Genomic DNA, 14,613 nt, shown 5'->3' with positions numbered 1-14,613 from the left:
CATGCCATGTGTGTACTTTCTGGCAGTTAATCTTGATTTTGGCGGGTGGTGAGCATAACCGCTGAAATTTAGCATTTGTTTTGAGTTAGTGTGTTTTACTGTTATATGGGAATTTATGGCGTGTTATAGTTAATACGAAAACAGATTCCAATCATGTGATAGGTGCAATATATTTCTTTAATTACATACAACTGTTAATTTATACAACGTTTCTTCTGCAGCACATGCCCTGAAAAGTAATTTTTTAGGCTATGAAGTACGTAACCGTCTTTCCCTTTTGGTATTCATGACATTAACTCCGAAACCTCTCTTGTACGGCATTTAATGGGCAGAAGCGTAGAATGAAATTATGAACAGAAAAGCATTGCATTTCTTACTCACAAGAAGCTATCTCTTAACTGTCATGAATGCTAACACATTTCACCAGTAGTGACGTAATATAGTATATCGATAATCCCTGCAGCAGTATGTTCGTTACATCACTTCTACGCGTACAGAACATACACTACATGGTCAAAAGTGTCCGGACACTTATTAGTGCACATTAATATGGGCTGTGCCCACCCTTCGCCTCTCTGCCAGCTCCTTTATGACCGACTGAACTCTGCTGAGGACACTTTCAATGGCGTATCTGAACATCTGTGGTGGCAGCCCATTCTTTCTCAAGAGCCGAAACCAGAGGAGGTAGCGATGATGGACTGTGGGGTCTGGAGAGAAGTTGACGTTCCAACTCGTATCAAAGGTGTTAAATTGGTTCAGTACGGGTCCCTGGGCATATCAGTCCATTTCAGGAGCCTTAACGTCCACAAGCCATTACCTCACAGGTGCTGCTTTATGGCAGGGTGCAGTGTCATGCTGCCACAATCATCGCCTCTGAACTGTTCCTCTACAATACGCAGTTAGACCATTATACTCCATTCTTTATAACTCCGTACACACAGTCATTGCGCTAGGTGGACTGCTGGTACCACTTAGGAACTCAGGAGTGATTCCTTCCGCTGACTTCATGCTACTTTTTACGATCACTCCTCGCAAAACTCGACGTTCCCTGGTCGTCAGTAGTTCATGAGGTCTGTCTATTCATTGTTTAGCTGTATTTGTTCCTTCGCGTTTGCACGTCACAGTCACATCACCAACAGTCGACTTGGGCAACTTTGGAAGGGTTCTAATATCCCTTATTGACCCGATACTCAGGTGACAGCCAATGACAAGTCCACGTCCGATATCACTGAACTCTCCTGATCGACCTACACTATGTGATCAAAAGTACCCGGACACCTGGCTGAAAATGACTTACAAGTTGGTGGCGCCCTCCATCGGTAATGCTGGAATTCAATATGGTGTTCGCCCATCCTTAGCTTCCACTCTCGCAGGCATACGTTCTATCAGGTGCTGGAAGGTTTCTCGGGGAATGGCAGCCCATTCTTCACGGAGTGCTGCTCTGAGGAACGTTATCGATGTTGGTCGGTGAGGCCTGGCATCTACATCCATACTCCGCAAGCCACCTGACGGTGTGTGGCGGAGGGTACCTTGAGTACCTCCATCCGTTCTCCCTTCTATTCCAGTCTCGTATTGTTCGTGGAAAGAAGGATTGTCGGTATGCCTCTGTGTGGGCTCTAATCTTTCTGATTTTATCCTCATGGTCTCTTCGCGAGATATACGTAGGAGGGAGCAATATACTGCTTGACTCCTCGGTGAAGGTATGTTCTCGAAACTTCAACAAAAGCCCGTACCGAGCTACTGAGCGTCTCTCCTGCAGAGTCTTCTACTGGAGTTTATCTATCATCTCCGTAATGCTTTCGCGATTACTAAATGATCCTGTAGCGAAGCGCGCCGATCTCCATTGGATCTTCTCTATCTCTTCTATCAACCCTATCTGGTACGGATACCACACTGTTGAGCAGTATTCAAGAAGTGGGCGAACAAGCGTACTGTAACCTACTTCCTTTATTTTCGGATTGCATTTCCTTAGGATACTTCCAATGAACCTCAGCCTGGCATCTGCTTTAGTGACGATCAATTTGATATGATCATTCCATTTTCAATCACTGCTAATGCGTACTCCCAGATAATTTATGGAATTAACTGCTTCCAGCTGCTGGCCTGCTCCATTGTAGCTAAATGATAAGGGATCTTTCTTTCTATGTATTCGCAGCACATTACACTTGTCTACATTGAGATTCAATTGCCATTCCCTGCACCATGCGTCAATTCGCTGCAGATCCTCCTGCATTTCAGTACAATTTTCCATTGTTACAGCCGCTCGATATACCTTAACATCATCTGCAAAAAGCCTCAGTGAGCTTCCGATGTCATCCTCCAGGTCATTTATGTATATTGTGAATAGCAACGGTCCTACGACACTCCCCTGCGTCTTACTTCGGAAGACTCCGTTGAGAATGACACGCTCCGTTCTGTTATCCAGGAACTCTTCAATCTAATCACACAATTGGTCTGATAATCCATATGCTCTTACTTTGTTCATTAAACGACTGTGAGGAACTGTATCGAACGCCTTGCGGAAGTCAAGAAACAGGGCATCTACCTGGGAACTCGTGTCTATGGCCCTCTGAGTCTCGTGAACGAATAGCGCGAGCTGGGTTTCACACGACCGTCTTTTTCGAAACCCATGCTGATTCCTACAGAGTAGATTTCTAGTCTCTAGAAAAGTCATTATACTCTAACATAATACGTGTTCCAAAATTCTACAACTGATCGACATTAGAGATATAGGTCTATAGTTCTGCACATCTGTTCGACGTCCCTTCTTCAAAACGGGGATGACTTGTGCCCTTTTCCAATCCTTTGGAACGCTACGCTCTTCTAGAGACCTGCGGTACACCGCTGCAAGAAGGGGGCAAGTTATTTCGCGTACTCTGTGTAAAATCTAACTGGTATCCCATCAGATCCAGCTTCCTTTCCTGTTTTGAGCGATTTTAATTGTTTCTCTATCCCCCTGTCGTCTATTTCGATATCTACCATTTTGTCATCTGTGCGACGATCTGGAGAAGGAACTACAGTGCAGTCTTCCTCTGGCACGGCGTCGGCGTTCAGAAACATCCCAAAGGTGTTCTATAGGATTGAAATCAGGGCTCTGTGCAGGCCAGTCAATTACAGGGATGTTATTGTCGTGTAACCACTCCGCCACAGGCTGTGCATTATGATCAGGTGCTCGATCGTGTTGAAAGATGCAATTGCCATCCCCAAATTGCTGTTCAACAGTGGGAAGCAAGAAGGTGCTTAAAACGTCAATGTCGGCCTGTTCTGTGATAGTGTCACGCAAAAAAACAAGGGGTGCAAGCCCCCTCCATGAAAAACACGACCACACCATTACACCGCCGTCTCCGAATTTTACTGTTCGCACTACACAAGCTGGCAGATGACGTTCACCGGGCATTCGCCATAACCACACCCTGCCATCTGATCGCCACATTGTGTACCGTCATTCGTCACTCAATACAACGTTTTTCCGCTGTTCAATCGTCCAAAGTTTACGCTCCTTACAACAAGCGTGGCGTCGTTTGGCATTTACCGGTGTGATGTGTGGCTTTAAGCAGCCACTCGACCATGAAATCCAAGTTTTCTCACCTCACCCCCAATTGTCATAGTACTTGCTGTGAATCCTGAAGCAGTTTGGAATTTCTGTGTGATGATCTGGATGGACGTCTGCCTATTACACATTACGACCCTCTTCAACTGTCGACGGCCACTGTCAATCAACAGACGAGGTCGGCCTGTACACTTTTGTGCTGTATGTGTACCTTCACGTTTCCACTTCACTATCACATCGGAAGAAGTGGACCCAGAGACGTTTACGAGTGTGGAAATCTCGCGTACAGACCTGTGACAGAAGTGACACCCAGTCACCTGACCACGTTCGAAGTCCGAGAGTTCCGCGGAGCACCCATTCTGCTCTCTCTGGATGTCTTAGGCTACTGAGGTCGCTGATATGGAGTACCTGCCAGTAGGTGACAGCACAATGCACCTAATATCACAAACGTATGTTTTTGGGGGTGTCCGGATACTTTTGATCACATAGTGTATTATGAAATGATAATTAAATAGACACCCTAGCTGCAAGCAGGAGTTGATGCACTTCATTGGGGACATGTTGAAAATGTGTGCCCCGACCGGGACTCGAACCCGGGATCTCCTGCTTACATGGCAGACGCTCTATCCATCTGAGCCACCGCGGGCACAGAGGATAGTGCGTCTGCAGGGACTTATCCCTTGCACGCTCCCCGTGAGATCCACATTCCCAACATGTCCACAACACTACATTCGTAGTGCGCCTAATAGATGTTTGCCCATCATACTCATTACTAATGGCAGATTAATCTACCAAGTCCCGTACGAGTTCGGGCATAGCGTGTGCGTTCGCACAAGAAGGTCAAAGGCCGGGAACCCATATTTTTAACTACACTCCTGGAAATGGAAAAAAGAACACATTGACACCGGTGTGTCAGACCCACCATACTTGCTCCGGACACTGCGAGAGGGCTGTACAAGCAATGATCACACGCACGGCACAGCGGACACACCAGGAACCGCGGTGTTGGCCGTCGAATGGCGCTAGCTGCGCAGCATTTGTGCACCGCCGCCGTCAGTGTCAGCCAGTTTGCCGTGGCATTCGGAGCTCCATCGCAGTCTTTAACACTGGTAGCATGCCGCGACAGCGTGGACGTGAACCGTATGTGCAGTTGACGGACTTTGAGCGAGGGCGTATAGTGGGCATGCGGGAGGCCGGGTGGACGTACCGCCGAATTGCTCAACACGTGGGGCGTGAGGTCTCCACAGTACATCGATGTTGTCGCCAGTGGTCGGAGGAAGGTGCACGTGCCCGTCGACCTGGGACCGGACCGCAGCGACGCACGGATGCACGTCAAGACCGTAGGATCCTACGCAGTGCCGTAGGGGACCGCACCGCCACTTCCCAGCAAATTAGGGACACTGTTGCTCCTGGGGTATCGGCGAGGACCATTCGCAACCGCCTCCATGAAGCTGGGCTACGGTCCCGCACACCGTTAGGCCGTCTTCCGCTCACGCCCCAACATCGTGCAGCCCGCCTCCAGTGGTGTCGCGACAGGCGTGAATGGAGGGACGAATGGAGACGTGTCGTCTTCCGCGATGAGAGTCGCTTCTGCCTTGGTGCCAATGATGGTCGTATGCGTGTTTGGCGCCGTGCAGGTGAGCGCCACAATCAGGACTGCATACGACCGAGGCACACAGGGCCAACACCCGGCATCATGGTGTGGGGAGCGATCTCCTACACTGGCCGTACACCACTGGTGATCGTCGAGGGGACACTGAATAGTGCACGGTACATCCAAACCGTCATCGAACCCATCGTTCTACCATTCCTAGACCGGCAAGGGAACTTGCTGTTCCAACAGGACAATGCACGTCCGCATGTATCCCGTGCCACCCAACGTGCTCTAGAAGGTGTAAGTCAACTACCCTGGCCAGCAAGATCTCCGGATCTGTCCCCCATTGAGCATGTTTGGGACTGGATGAAGCGTCGTCTCACGCGGTCTGCACGTCCAACACGAACGCTGGTCCAACTGAGGCGCCAGGTGGAAATGGCATGGCAAGCCGTTCCACAGGACTACATCCAGCATCTCTACGATCGTCTCCATGGGAGAATAGCAGCCTGCATTGCTGCGAAAGGTGGATATACACTGTACTAGTGCCGACATTGTGCATGCTCTGTTGCCTGTGTCTATGTGCCTGTGGTTCTGTCGGTGTGATCATGTGATGTATCTGACCCCAGGAATGTGTCAATAAAGTTTCCCCTTCCTGGGACAATGAATTTACGGTGTTCTTATTTCAATTTCCAGGAGTGTATATATGACGGTAGTATTTGTTCCCGAAAGAACAGTTACCGTCGATGACCATGCAGCTTTGCTCGGTCGGGGCACACATTTTCAACATGTCCCCAATGAATTGTATCAACTCCTGCTTGCAGCTAGGGTGCCTATTTAATTATCATTTCATTTCGAGCAAAGCTGCATGGTCATCGACGGTAACTGTTCTTTCGGGAACAGATACTACCGTCATATATACACTCCTGGAAATGGAAAAAAGAACACATTGACACCGGTGTGTCAGACCCACCATACTTGCTCCGGACACTGCGAGAGGGCTGTACAAGCAATGATCACACGCACGGCACAGCGGACACACCAGGACCCGCGGTGTTGGCCGTCGAATGGCGCTAGCTGCGCAGCATTTGTGCACCGCCGCCGTCAGTGTCAGCCAGTTTGCCGTGGCATACGGAGCTCCATCGCAGTCTTTAACACTGGTAGCATGCCGCGACAGCGTGGACGTGAACCGTATGTGCAGTTGACGGACTTTGAGCGAGGGCGTATAGTGGGCATGCGGGAGGCCGGGTGGACGTACCGCCGAATTGCTCAACACGTGGGGCGTGAGGTCTCCACAGTACATCGATGTTGTCGCCAGTGGTCGGCGGAAGGTGCACGTGCCCGTCGACCTGGGACCGGACTGCAGCGACGCACGGATGCACGTCAAGACCGTAGGATCCTACGCAGTGCCGTAGGGGACCGCACCGCCACTTCCCAGCAAATTAGGGACACTGTTGCTCCTGGGGTATCGGCGAGGACCATTCGCAACCGTCTCCATGAAGCTGGGCTACGGTCCCGCACACCGTTAGGCCGTCTTCCGCTCACGCCCCAACATCGTGCAGCCCGCCTCCAGTGGTGTCGCGACAGGCGTGAATGGAGGGACGAATGGAAACGTGTCGTCTTCAGCGATGAGAGTCGCTTCTGCCTTGGTGCCAATGATGGTCGTATGCGTGTTTGGCGCCGTGCAGGTGAGCGCCACAATCAGGACTGCATACGACCGAGGCACACAGGGCCAACACTCGGCATCATGGTGTGGGGAGCGATCTCCTACACTGGCCGTACACCACTGGTGATCGTCGAGGGGACACTGAATAGTGGACGGTACATCCAAACCGTCATCGAACCCATCGTTCTACCATTCCTAGACCGGCAAGGGAACTTGCTGTTCCAACAGGACAATGCACGTCCGCATGTATCCCGTGCCACCCAACGTGCTCTAGAAGGTGTAAGTCAACTACCCTGGCCAGCAAGATCTCCGGATCTGTCCCCCATTGAGCATGTTTGGGACTGGATGAAGCGTCGTCTCACGCGGTCTGCACGTCCAGCACGAACGCTGGTCCAACTGAGGCGCCAGGTGGAAATGGCATGGCAAGCCGTTCCACAGGACTACATCCAGCATCTCTACGATCGTCTCCATGGGAGAATAGCAGCCTGCATTGCTGCGAAAGGTGGATATACACTGTACTAGTGCCGACATTGTGCATGCTCTGTTGCCTGTGTCTATGTGCCTGTGGTTCTGTCAGTGTGATCATGTGATGTATCTGACCCCAGGAATGTGTCAATAAAGTTTCCCCTTCCTGGGACAATGAATTCACGGTGTTCTTATTTCAATTTCCAGGAGTGTAGTTAGTGTATTATGCTTTTACTGATGCTCTACTGACGACACAACACTGTCAACCGCGTTTTATTCGGCGGGTCCGCTTCTCGTAACATTTAGCTGTCGATTCAGCGTCACCCAGGAGTGTCGAGATAGTTTTGATCATATAATATACAGAATGCCCCAATCGTTCGGAGTCAAAATTATACAGCCTTTAAAGGATACTAATCTTAATATTTTTAATTAGGAAACAATGATCCAATATGAATATCTCATGCTTTCCACGATCTTGAATGAACCGTATGTATGAGATAGATGTTTGTAACTGCTTATGCTACATATCGAACAACTGCCGGCCCTTCGTTTGAGAACAATTGACAGTGATTTGTCCCCGGCTGAGTTAATTACTGTTTTTGTTCCATGACTGGCTGTCGAAAACCGAGCGTTCCTCTTTACACGAGTTTGCAGATATGCATGTAATGTAGGGTGCAGTGTGGATCATTGCCTGCAAATACGAAAGAATATACAGGAAATAGTTTCACAATTACCACAATTCTGATTGATAAGACCTTATCTCGGAACGTAGGAGCTTTCAAGAAAGAGGTTGTTCGAGCCAAAGAAAGATTGAAAAGGATATCAAGGAGAATATGAGACGCATTTTCATTGTGTGAGAGCGTATTTATGAATAAATAACGGCAAATCTGCCCGCTAAATACAGTTTTGGGAGTATTGGTGGAGTATCATTGACACCGTCATTATAATAACGTGCAAGTAATGAGTGACAATTAAGTTTTCACCTGAGTTACACAGCACTGTGTATAGAAGCATAAATGATGACTATTTACAGTTCGGCGGGCGTGAGATCTTCGGTGTGGCAGGATATTTCTGGTTCCAATACGTTCAGGGTGATGTATAGGGTGTGACAAAGAGGTATGACCAAAATTTTAGGAAAAATTCCACACACGTACATGGATGTTGCCTCTCCCCACTGTTGTAACTTCAATAAAATTTTGCGAAACGCTTAGATGGGAAAAGAGGAATATATATTGGTGGAAAAATAATAGAATGTATAAGATTTGCTGATGACATGGTATTAGTGGCAGAAAGTGAGCAGACAGTGAATAACATGCTGAAAGATTTGAATGAAGCTTGTGTGGAATATGGAATGCAAATAAACACAGCAAAAACAACGAGTATGGTCATCAGTACAAGACGCAGTCTGTCAACATTAAAATAGGACAATCTACCATTAGCCAAGTAAGTCAATTTAAATATCTCGGAAGCACAATAACTGAAGACTTGAGATGTCACCAGGAGGTGAAAACTAGAATTGCCATAGGGATGGAGGCATTCAATAGAAAGAGGAGACTCTTATGTGGAAAATTAGATAAAGGACTAAGGAAAAGGCTTGGCAAATGTTTCGTCTGAAGTGAGGCACTATACGGGGCAGAAACATGGACGCTGAGAGTAGAGGATGAAAAAAGGTTAGAAGCATTTGAGATGTGAATGTGGAGGAGAATGGAGAGAATAAGCTGTATGGAAAGAGTGAGTAATGAAAGAGCACTGGAAATGGTTGGTGAGAGAAGATGTCTGCTGAAGGTTATAAGACAAAGGAAAAAGAACTGGTTGGGACATTCATTGAGAAGGGAGTGCAGATGCTTTGGTAGGACTGGTTTGTGGGAGAAGACTGAGAGGAAGGAGGTGGTACAAGATGATAGACGACATAAAGGGAAGAGGAAATTATGCGGACTTGAAGAGGATGGCAGAAGACCGGACAGCCTGGAGAACTACCATGTGAAGACCTGCCTTTTGGCAGAACACTGATGATGACGTGGATGTGGGGCAGAAGCGCATTTTCTTAAATTTTGAATTCAGTTTTTACAACTCTTCAAGACATTAATCAGCTGCTTTGAAACGGAGTCTCATCTGTGAACATTACAGTTCTCTATAGCGAGGGTTGACACGTCGTTGAACGAACCATTCACAGAAGTGTACCGTTGCGGGAGAGTCAGCTGCTGATAGTGCTGGGACACGCTTCACATTTTACAGTTACAGCAGGTTCTCATGCACCACTCCCAAGAGGTCGTGTGGTCAACATTACTTGTCTTACGCTGGCAGTAGGGTTGGCGTCAACTACACGAAGTTCCTCCTAAAGCTAAAGTGTCGTCGTCCTTTTAGGGCTCACCCAATCGCGAGTATTAAGATTACACGTTCCACTCTCCCTAAGACGAGGATCAAATGCTTCAAACCTCCTATCGGTGCACTGTCGTTCTGGAAATCTTTTCCGGTACAAACGTTGAGCGGCAAGGCCATTACCTTCTGATAATCCGCATATCAAATGGGCATGTGCAAGCTCCCCATTTGAGTACACTTCCACTGCACTGTACCAGAAATCCATCCTGTGATGAACACAGAAAACTTGATGCTACGTGCTTGCACAGATCGAGGTGAACACTGAACAGTCCCCACGGCCCGCGTGATGCTTGTTGAGCAATGAACTGAGTCATTTAAATATTACCTTCATTCTTTGGAACAACAAACCCTGAACGCGCACCTAACAACGAACCCGTTGAGTGCGAGGTCGCAAAAGTACAACGATCTTACCCTCGACGCCCCATATATCGTCTCTCTTGCAACCACAGTATTGGCTGATAATGGCAACAGGGGCGGGACTGAAGGTATCCAATGGTGAGTACAGCATGAGGCTAGAGAGCGTAGTTGAACTGCTTAGTCGAATTATTTGTCGACTAAGCAGTTCGAGTACGCTCCGTAGCCTCATGCTAGGCGACGAATAATTCGCTACAGTGCCAGTGGTGCTGATACAAAGCAGATTAATAGTAACGATAAACGAAGCAAACATTGCATTACATGCATAACAAGAGTTGCCGTTGTTGACATTTTATCAGAAAAGAACGCAAGGATTTTCGTAGAGTGAGAAAGATGTGGGAGATAAAACGTTAGCGTTTCTACAAGATGAATCAGTGGAACGTGTGTTGTCATATACGCTTCACTGTGCGGCCAGTGTACACGAGGGATACAATAACGACGATACTTACTTAACAAGTAAAGCGATATTAAAACGGATGTCGAGCCATGCAATTCATCATCCTTGTCGGTCAGAGAGTAAAGGACAATCATGGTCCAAGGAGCGGGTACTAAACATAATTACGTACGTGTTAGATCATCCGCAGCACAGTAAAAATACCATTATGAACAGATTTCGAATAAGTCGTCAATAATATGACCCTGTCATGGACAAAAAAACTACAGACATTCAACGGAGAATAAGGCGCGCTTGTTACAAAAACTGATTTTTGGCGTTTCGAGGATGCTCGATACAGATTACAGAATGTGCACGATAGTGACCCACTACATCAAATTGCGACATAGATTACAGTGACTTCACGGGAAAAAGTGGATGGTTTCACATAACTTCAAACAGAACAACAGAATGGAATACGTAAGATAACGAATTTTCAAACAAAACGTCAACTTGACGATGCACAGCAAACTGAAGAATCGGCCCGAAAGTTTGTAGATGAGATAAACAAGGTTACCTCAGCGCATTCGTATGCAATTATGCCGAGTGTTAATGTGGATGGTAAATTGGCTGTAAAATTATTTATTGCGCTGCGAGAAGTTGGAGGTAGTCTGACCCCTACGATTCTTTCTCGTGTGCGTGATCTTACAAGGGCAGTAGGAAATATTTACGTCAGAACAAGCTAGATTGGGGAAATGGGCTAAGAGAACTACAACTTTAGTATGAGCGCTGCTTTTGGCCAATAGCTGGTCAAAACAACTTGATTTTGCTTGATTCCTGGTCTGCTTATAAAAATCATATCCTTTAGAGCAAACTTTACGTCCTGAAAGGTATGTGACATTGCAGTTCGTGTCATTTCGAACCAGTGAACAAATTGCCCCTCTGGATGTTTGTTTTTTCAATGCCTGTAAAATATCTTATCACAATAGCCGCAGCTACCCCTTAAAGCATAGCCAGTTTCACGACAAGCTTCACGACAGTCTGTTTCCAATGTGGCAGCATACCATCACATTATATCAGTTCTCATCACCCGTTTACACCAATATGATTCTATATGCATTCTTTAAGAGAGGGTACCTAGATGAACGTCTTGCACGGTGTTTAACTCCAAAGAAGTTCGTTTTTGATCTTGATGGTGCAAAGCTTTGAGATCACTGTGGAGCGCTGTTTGTCATTCGGTGCTCATGGTGCGCTTTATTGATTTGTTTTGAACGTTTCTTGAATGTCAAAGATGTCGATTTTATGAAATGTAATACGTACGTAAGATCGATTTCTGCACGTCACGGACAGTCATATTTTGTCGCCTTCTTGATGCATATGATGAGTCATTAGCAGCTAATTTTTTGCTACCATAACTGATAACATAACACTTTCAAATGATTACTGAAGACTGAACTTGCGACTTCGCACTCAAGGTATTGTTTGTAAGAATTAGAACTTACTGTATACGCCAACCAAATATAATCAAGGAGGTACTTGGAACATTTCATGCAAGAAAAAGTTCGTGAAATGCTGCTACGTTCAGTTTCTGTGTTTCCTGCGGTGAGACTGAATGAAGAAGAGAAATAAAAAAAAAAAGAAGTCTAACATGGAAATAAAGTGTTTCCTGACCCGTATACTTATATACATTTTAGTCCTCTATGCCTGAGGATTTGTCTGATGACGTGATAGAAGAAGAAACCGGAATCGATACGGAAAGGAGACAGGGGATACATTTTTAAGAGGCAGAATTTGGAAGAGCTTTGGACGACTGAAGATCAAATGAGACGGAAGTGATGGATAACATTCCATCACAATTTCTAAAATCATTTTAAGAAGTGGCAACAAAACGTTGGTGCGCAGCAATGGCACCGACTTTTTATAATTTCTATGGGTGTATATCAATGGCGGAATGTAGATATATTATCTGGGGAGTCTAGATATTTTTTTAAAATGATTACTTTTCATTTATAATCTTTTATGAACATCGCCTGTGTTAAAAAGATCTGTGCCGCGATGAAGTAAAACCAACTGGTATTATAAACATACGTTGGGACTGCCCTAGCTCAGTCGGTAACACAGTTGACTTAAAAGTAACAGAAATGAGATCAAACAGCGGGCCTGATAAACTAGGGCTAACCTACAGACCTAGAATTGTAAAGTACGCGATATGGGTCCGCCTGCAAAAATAAAAATCCTAACCCCCCCCTAACATAAAATGTATAACGTATCATTAAATAACGTAACTTTGATTTCACCAGGTAGCAATAGAAATTTAATCGAGTGCGTTGTAAAATCCCACGTAATAAGAACAAAGAGATCACTCGTTTACTATAATCAAAGTATTAAACAAATTGATACAGATAAATGTTATTAAAAATTAAACACATTATAGTCATTGACAGTCAATATCAATAAGCATAGGCCTATAGTTGTTTGATTCACTTGTACCTACAAAAACTCACTGACTCACCTTGATTTCTAAGGAAACTGCACCATTCGGCGTAATTTCTGTGATGGAAGGTATTGATTATTGACTGGCTTTAATACATGACTTTGGATACTGTGTAGGCTGAGTTCACTGATTTTGTCTTGTGTCATAGAACACAGATAGTTCTTTACAAGTAGGAGCTTCAAAAATAAGTGTTCAGCCGAAGAAGCACCGACAGGAGTGGTTAAAAACAGGTAAAAGTTTGTGCATTAATCTAGTACGCAACAGCTACGATTGAATTCTCTGTTACTAATAGTTTTGTTAATCAGCTACCTAGATTAATAAGGCTGTTTTTTTTTCAGAGCTTTTTTTAATCTGGGAATTTACTGGATAAATCCTCTTAATGTTCATTTTTAAGAATTACTACTGCGTTGTGAATCCCTAAGTCGGAACCAGGATTTATAAATTCTGGGAAAATAATTTTCAAAAAATATCTAACATTATCCATACACTCAAATTTGCTCTTTTACTTGGCTACAGTGATGTTCAGACAGTCATTAAAATGTCCCATTTCTTTGTCAAACATGTACCTAATGACATTGCTTCTTAAAAATTGTGTCGATAGCAAAATAAATTATCAGCTGTATATGAAAGAGAGAACACGATTTATCAATCTCTACTTTTTCCGATTGCACAATTTGATATGATAAACAACAAAGCTTTCATTGAAGTGCTATATGAAACACGAATTCGCATTTGTCTAATTGTTTTTTCAAAACAACAATTCGTTACCTTTCTTCCCTTTGCTTAAACGTGGACATTACTTTTTTTGGAGACTTAATTAGTCTAATAGACATAAGCATGAGGAAGAGCTTTTACAGACTGGTGTCTTGAAGACGAACATGTTGGGCCAAGTTCTTTTTGAGGCACAAGAAGATACCAAAAGTTTCCATCTTTTCATTCTATGACTGACAAAAGGACAACGTTTCTACTGCGTCATTAAACGACCTGACTTATGGAATTCCACGTGTAGCATCGTTAAGTGCTAGACCTGATGTGTGAACTGCTCAAGACACATATTTTGATGTCTTTTGTCTTTGTTGAATTCTCGTTCTGATAGCTTTGTGTATGCCTGGCATGCAGGCACAACCGTCATAACCCTGACCACAGCATTTAGTTAAAAAGTCCCTTTTCATCTATTGCAGTTAGTATTTCCTTTTCTGTTCGTAATGCACTTTGTGATGTGTCGACAGAGGTGCCGACACAGTGTTTTTTGAGGGGGCCGAAATGCACGCTATAAGCGCACGAAGGATGGCGTGAGGTCTGAAACAGGATACGTAATGAATGCTATAAAGAAAAGTACGTAGCTGCTATAATACTTAACTTTAATCCATTTGTATACAGCATTCTTGATGATACAAGTGAGACTCTTTAGATTCATGAAGTAACTAATGGCGCCTTGCTAGGTCGTAGCCATGGACTTAGCTGAAGGCTATTCTAACTGTCTCTCGGCAAATGAGAGAAAGGCTTCGTCAGTGTAGTCGCTAGCAAAGTCGTCGTACAACTGGGGCGAGTGCTAGTACGTCTCTCTAGACCTGCCGTGTGGTGGCGCTCGGTCTGCAATTACTGACAGTGGCGACACGCGGGTCCGACATGTACTAATGGACCGCGGCCGATTTAAAGCTACCACCTAGCAAGTGTGGTG

The 14,613-nt window shown here is 45.4% G+C and overlaps 1 non-coding gene across 1 annotated transcript; it reads right to left on the bottom strand.

Annotated features, from left to right (window-relative positions):
* Positions 1-4,122: 4,122 nt before the first annotated feature.
* On the bottom strand, positions 4,123-4,197 carry Trnat-ugu (transfer RNA threonine (anticodon UGU)). Its single transcript has one exon. It is a non-coding gene; the product is annotated as a tRNA-Thr (tRNA).
* Between the last annotated feature and the right edge of the window lie 10,416 nt (positions 4,198-14,613).

This window comes from Schistocerca nitens, chromosome 4, assembly GCF_023898315.1.
Source record: "Schistocerca nitens isolate TAMUIC-IGC-003100 chromosome 4, iqSchNite1.1, whole genome shotgun sequence".
NCBI classification, from domain to species: Eukaryota; Metazoa; Arthropoda; class Insecta; order Orthoptera; family Acrididae; genus Schistocerca; species Schistocerca nitens.
This window is presented reverse-complemented; position numbering and strand designations above follow the sequence as displayed.